The following is a 7,668-nucleotide window of genomic DNA, read 5'->3' as shown; positions in this document are numbered from 1 at the left end:
AAAGTGGACACATGTAAACTTTAGTATGAAAGGTTTGATCATATTTAATTTATAATGTTAGAGGAGATGCATAAGTAAGATATGGTTGCTCACTTACTTACAATGAGTTTGAAGTGAAAGAACCATGTAAGGCTTGTATGATATTCAAGTAATAGAGAAAGGCATTTCTATAAGAAAGCAAGAATGGAGTGAAGGCTCCTCTAGAGTTTAAGTATATTGACTTGTGCGGTAAGATATCTACACAAGCCTTGGGGGGATCTTATTATTTTATGTTAACCATTGATGACTATAGTAAAAAGATGTGGATGTATCCCCTTTGTGATAAGGCTCAAAGCTCAAAGGAGTTTGAAGACTTTTGTAAGAGCAAATGGATTAAGTGTCAACTAAAAACGTCTCATACATCTTAGTAGAATGGCATTGAATGTAGAAATTGCATCATTGTAGAAATGGCAAGGTGAATGCTCAAGGGCGATTGCGTAATTAGTATTGTGCTCAGAAGTTGTTAATACTATAGTCTATATTCTCAATCAAAGTTACATAAAGGCTCTCATAGGAAAACCTCCTCATGAGATCTATACTAGTAAGAGACCATCTCTCACACTTCAGAACTTTTGGATGTGAATGTTATGCATATGTTCCAACGAATAAGAGGAATAAGTTAAAACTAAAAAGCACCAAATGTACCTTTTGGGGTAACAATGATGATCAAAAGGCTTACAAATTATATGACCAAGAGGCAAAGAAAATCATAGCAAGCTGTGATGTGTTGTTCAAGGAGTAGCCATATAGAGCAGAGAAGGAAAAAACAAGTTCTTCCAATTTATTATCAAGCAAAGTAGTCTACTATGAACTTATTTCAAGAGCTGCCCTTATCCTTAAGGAGAAGGAAGCATCGTTTTCGGATGATGAGGAAAGAGTTCACCAACCTATCATCACACCATGAAAAAAGCAATTATCATGATGGGTGAAGTAGCTCTATGTAATCCTATGTCTATACCCATTGAGGAAATGACAAATGAGCCAAGGAGGCCTTAAAGAATAGAGCATCAAAGAAAGGCTTCTACTCACAAAGTTAATATAGCCTTCATGATTGATGTTATGAGAGAAGTGAAGGAAAATTGACTTGGAAGAAGCAGTTATAGATCTTACATGGCAAGTAGCTATGTAAGCTGAGTATGATAACATAATGAAGAACAATACTTGGGAGTTAGTGGATCAATGAGAAAAAAGGAAGGTTATTGGTATCGATGGATTTGTAAGGTAGACTCCAAGGCTAATGACAACTTAGAAAAGTAAAAAGCCAAATTGGTTGCATATGGGTTTTCACAAGTTGAAGGGTTTGATTTTCAAGAATCATTTGCTCCAATTGACAAAATGACAATTATTCGCACAATACTTGCAGCAGTGGCCACTCACAAGAAGTGGCAAATTTACCAAATGATTGTTAAGTCAGTGTTCTTGAATAAAGATCTCAAGGAGAGGTGTACGTGGCCCAACCATGTGGACTTTAGATTTCCCATTCTGGGAATAAAGTTTGTAAGTTCTTTTTAACCTTAAACTTCAATAGATGTATCTCAAATACTAACTTGTAGGTTTACATGGATGGCAAATTGTCTTTATTATCTTGTATGTGGATGACATTTTTATTACAAATGACTATGAATATATTATCCATTAGACTAGAAAGGTTTTGAGTTTTGAGTTTGAAGTGATAGACTGGGCTTGCTACACTAATGTTTGGGGATTGAAGTCCAATAAGAGCTAGGAAAGATCTTCGTTACTTAGAAAGGTATGCATGGGAGATTTTGAAAGCATTTGGCATGGTTTAGTACCACGAGATAGCTACACCTATGCAGGTCAATGTGAAGATATCCATTGAGGATGCGTAAGTACTTATAGACATTGGGAGGTATAGGAGGTTGGTTTGTAGTCTCATCTATTTGTGCAATACCAAGCCATTGAGTAGATTCTCAAACAAACCACATCAAAGTCATTGGAAAACTAGGATGCGAGTGCTTAGGTATTTGAAGGGAGCCTTTGACTATGTGACGATTTAGTTAATCACATTTGTTAGATCACTGGCTTCAATTCGTACGAAGAAAGTGTGGAAATATTGGTATTTACCATTTAACTGGCTCTTCTAATATCCTAAACAAAAATATACAATAGTTGAACAATTGATTGCCATTTTGGCAATCTAATATTTGTCAAAAAAAGTTCAAGATTGCTAATGTTAGATCTAATAGCTCGACAAAAGATGAGTAAAAAAACAATATTTTGAGCCTATCACAGATAGGAGCAGGTTAGTAGGTAATGATGAGGATAATCAAAAAGCTTTCTCATGTTGTGCTTTACAAAGAGGACTACTCAAAGAGGCTTGCCCATATCACATACTCTAGTGTGTACCCATACATAGTGGATCATTCATTGGAGATTGAATTGTAGTCACAAGGAAAAGATTTTGTCCAGCCATGTAAACCATATGCATTCCAATGTACTATAAAGAATTTCCTCAAAGGGGAATGTGAGAGCAACAAGTATTGATTAGATTTTCCATGAGTTCATGTAGGAATATAGACTAGTAGAGTTTCCCCAATGAAGACATAAATAGATAAGAATTGAACTATTAGGAGGAATGATTGGCCATAAGAAAAGCTTAAAGTGCTAGTACATTGATTTTGCCTCTAGTTGAGATCATGTAAGTCATACTAGGCAAGGGCAACAATGGAGTAGCGCTTGGCCTTGATAGGAGGAATTGTTGGTTATGCGAAAAGCTTAAAGTGCTAATACATTGATTTTGCCTCTAGGGGAGATAACATAAGACATAGTAGGCAAGAGTAACAATGGAGTAGTGCTTGGCCCATTAGCACCTTGTGTGCACTATTGATGTATCGATTCATGATGACATTCAACAACAAACATTTGTATCAAGTACTTGCTAGTTTCAAGCAAGAGATGGGCAAGGAATGTTAGCTACTACTCGCACTTGAAGTGTATATGTTTGGATGGCATGTATTTTGATGACTAGGGGAGGGCACAACCCTTGAATTTATAAATTTTAGAGAGATTTGTGCCAACTCTTCACCATACATATTCTATGGATACATTCTAGAAGCTATTCTTGTTTTCTATTGACTTGGGCAAGTGGAATACATGTTTATGAATGGCTTTTGTTAATAGTAGCATTGCTAGCAACAACATAAAGCAAAAACCCTTGGTACCACAAGTACTTATGTTAAGGTACTCAAGCTCATGTAAGTTTTTCCATGTAGGCCCTTGCAAAATACTTAATCGTGCAAGGATACTTGACGACCTCTTGAATTGGATGCACAAACATTGCCAAAATTTTGGTAGTGGAGATTCATATTTCAACATGTCCCTCTATGCACTCATGTTGAGACTAGAATATTACAAGATTTTAATGACCCTTTAACTTTGATTATCACCTTTCATTATCATGATCCTCGACCTTACATTGGAACATCCCTTCCTTGCCATTTTTCTTAAGAAATGCTTGGGAAAATGCATATATTTTTCCTTGAACTTGATTGGAGAGACATGTATGCAATTAGGATGTCCAATATTCTTCTATGAGATGGTTAAAATTATCAAAGTCATCATACCCAAGAATAGAGCGTTTGAATAAGGATGACAAGTGCTAGTCTAATAAAGTCGATAGATCAAGGCAAGAAATTTAAGAAAATAAAATGAAAATTTTCTTCTATGAGATGGTTAAAATGATCAAAGTCATCATACCCAAGAATAGAGCGTTTGAATAAGGATGACAAGTGCTAGTCTAATAAAGTCGATAGATCAAGGCAAGAAATTTAAGAAAATAATATGAAAATTTTGATTAAGTCATGGTTTTATGAAGTAGCGACTTTCAATCCATTGCCTCAACTTGTTAAGCACTTTATGCATCGAGTATTCTCCAACAAGCATAATGCCTTCATTTGAAATATGATCATGCATTAGCTTATGCATGTATTGATAATAGTAGCTTGTTCTTTCTCATGAAAGGCACATCAAAACTTGGTTTGAGTGGTAAACACCACTCTACACATACTACCAGTGCATTCTAGTTTCCATAATGACTAGGAAGATTCGAGGAACATTTGCATATTACACAAATTGAAAAAGGAACATGACTTTGATAATCAAAGAGTACATTGGTTTAGTGCCAACTCACACTCCATAGGTTCCCTCTCTTCATACCAAGAATCACCAACTATAAATTAATGAGAGAGGCAATACATGTTTTATAGACCAAAAGGCGAGATGACCTAAAAGATATAGGTGGGATTAGACTTCAAAAATTCCTTACATCAATTAGGGTTTGATAACCACTCTCAATACCCTATCTTATAGCAAATAAAAAAGGGAAAAAAACAACAAGGATGCACCATATATACTTTGATGTCATGAATCATTGGATGTGCCTTGGAACGGAAGGACTATGAAAAGGAAGTCCAATGTATTTGATCTCTCTTAATGTTAAAGTAGTCAAGTAGCCATTGTGTATCTCCTATAGCCACACAAGCTCCATGAATAGGTCATCATGACACGAAGATTTGTCTACATAGCATGAGCTTAGTACCTAGTCCAAGATTACACATCCTAGCATGAGCTTCGTGTTGGATAAACTAGTCCAAGGTTTAGAGTTAGTTCCTTTTTGGGTGACACAAGTGAGGATGTGTAGGATCACTCGAGTTGAGATTGACCATTTGGTAGAGCCATTGGTGGGTCCCAAGTGAAACAAGATGATGTAGACCTCCACCAGATTTTCCAACTCATTAAACATGACCATGATTGCCAATATATAGAGGGTATTATGAGAAAAGTGGACTAAAACATGGGACCTTAAAATTATTGTACTCTAAGAGGTGGGTCATTTGGATTGTGTAATAGAAAGGCATGATGTTGACATTCATGGAGGGTAAATTTTCTCTCAAGTCTTGGGTTTTTGATTAAAAAAGGAGTTGTTAGGGAGGGATTAATAAAATGAAAAAAAGTGCACAGTTTTTTAGTATCTCTATCCTTATATTTCCCTCCTCTTTTTGAGGCATTTTCAAATTTGTTTTTTTTCCTCCCACAAAATCATTTTAACACAAAAATTGAGTATTAAACACCTTTCCCTCTCTACTTGATTTTGATAAATTTTTAGTACTATTGAAGCTCTATAGTGAGAGTAATTAGGGTTTTGATTACTTTGCTTACCTCTATAATTTATTCTCCTTACAACTATAGATTTTAGGCAAAACATAGGTATCTATCTCTTCTCTATGTTTTTTCTTTTCTATTGTTTTTTTAGTAGGGATTGATGTCAGTTCTAACTCTTGCCTCCCCCCCCCCCCCCCCCCAAACACACACACACGAATCTTAGAGAGTCATTGAGTACTCCAAATGAAAGGTAAATGAGGTTCAATCCTGTTTGCCTCTATGTATTGTATATATGAATTGTACAGCCCCCCATTTTCACTAGGGGGCTGATACTTTACGTTGCCACACACACACACACACACACACACACACACACACACACACACACACACACACACGATTTTTTTGTTGTTTTTTAATTGGAGCTTGACATTGGTTCTAATTCTTGATGTTGTGTTCTTACATAGACAATTTTGGGAAGAGGTATAGGTGCTCATTTCACACACACACACACACGGACGGTTTTTTTGTTGTTTTTTAATTGGAGCTTGACATTGGTTCTAATTCTTGATGTTGTGTTCTTACACAGACAATTTTGGGAAGAGGTATAGGTGCTCATTTCACACACACACACACACACACACACACACACACACACACACACACACACACACACACACACACACACTCACTCTCACTCTCACTCTCACTCTCTCTCTCTCTCTCATTTTATTCTATGTCATGCAAATATGATGATCAATGTGATGGTTTCAAATTCAATCAGATTTACATCAGTGTTCATATGGATACGTGTTTTCATTTTGAAGTTTTCATATGATTGTAAAGGGGATAATATATATTGATGCTATTTTTAGTTCATATGGCATATCTATGATTACTAGTTGGCATTAAAATGCATATTGTTTAGAATTTAACATATAATTCTTTACATGCATTGTCTAGGTCATAATGCTAGAGAGAATAATGAGCACTCTCTCAATAGAAGTATGTAATAAGAAATATGAGAAAGGGAATTGGATTACTTATATATACCATTGTTTATCTTGGGTACACATGCAGCTTAAGCATGGAGGGAGCTTTTAAGGTGAAAGCATTTGTAGTTGGAGATGTATCAAATCATCGAAAGGGTAAAATTTCAGCTCATAGATAAATGAAGGTCATTCTCACCTTGTGACAAAGGTATTGATGTTACACGTATTTATACACAAACAAGTACATGTTGCACGCATAATAAGCATTTAATGAAACATTGCAAACACTAAGTCTTTATAGTACATGGAGGATGAACAAAATGATGATATTTATGTGACTAGTTTTCTTGTGTTTATAAAAGTACACCCTTCAGATTTTTGTGAGTACCAAAGTGTCAAGAGCTTTATAGGCGCTTTCAAGTATTATTAGATTGAACTTGGTTGATTAACTTTTTGAGGGGCATACGCCCAGCCATTTTGCAAAGGAGCTTTTTTCCCCCGTACAATTCCAACTATTATGCAATTTTGATATTTTGTATATGTATAGCACAAAAATTTTAGCAAACCTATTAAACTCTATGAAGCTAAGCACTAGCACACAAAATGTGCATCTAAGTTAGTTTATACCAATTGGAATTTTTGTACACATGTTCAAGGAATGTGAGGGTTTGAGACACACCAATAGCACATATGCAATAAAAAGTATGTAAAAGGATTTTTTAATAGGATTTCTAGGTAAAACTTGGATATAAAAAACTACTCATAATTCTAATACAATAGAGAGTCAAGTTATAATAAGGGAAATGGCTTTTAGGTAAAATTCTACTCTCAAAATTGAATACATTCTTATTTTTTGGTTGCTTAGCTAACTTCCACCAACCCCCCCCCCCCCCCCCCCCCCCTCCCCCGCCCCCCAAAATATATTTTTTCGTACGACAAACTTTATGCTTCGTATCCAAGTATCGTAGATGTGGATTCTCAAGGGCGAATGGTTGTATCTTGACCAAGGCACACATGATAGCACAATTTTGGATGTTATTATCATTTGTTAAAGTTGTGAACCCCAAGTGTTGCAGATGGAGAATGATTGGCTCTTGAATATAATGCATCAAGAAATTGCAATGTTAATGAAGAATTCACTTGCTAACTTCTATTTCAAATTAGATGGTATGAAGATTCGAAGTTAAGATGAGAATATGATTACCAATGAAAAGTGTGTGATCTTTGAAATTGTGAAGTCTCATGAAATATCATGACTCCACAAGTTGTAATACCAACTATTGTAATTTTTGATAATTTGACTAACAGACTATAAGTAGTTTGGAATATCCTATGCTTGCAATCTTTTGACTTGTCATATGTTCATGCACTTTATTCACAATTATTTGAATGTATATGTGCACATTTTAATTTTTGAGAAAAAATGCATGCACTCAAACAACTATTGAGAGGAGGAGATGCCTTCAATAATTTTCAAAATTTTAAACATGTAGATACATGTTTCTAAATCAAGGCA

Source organism: Lygodium microphyllum, chromosome 9, assembly GCF_053477565.2.
Source record: "Lygodium microphyllum isolate KBCC chromosome 9, Lygodium_microphyllum_v1.1.10, whole genome shotgun sequence".
NCBI lineage: Eukaryota > Viridiplantae > Streptophyta > Polypodiopsida > Schizaeales > Lygodiaceae > Lygodium > Lygodium microphyllum.
Note: the sequence above shows the minus strand (reverse complement) of the source record.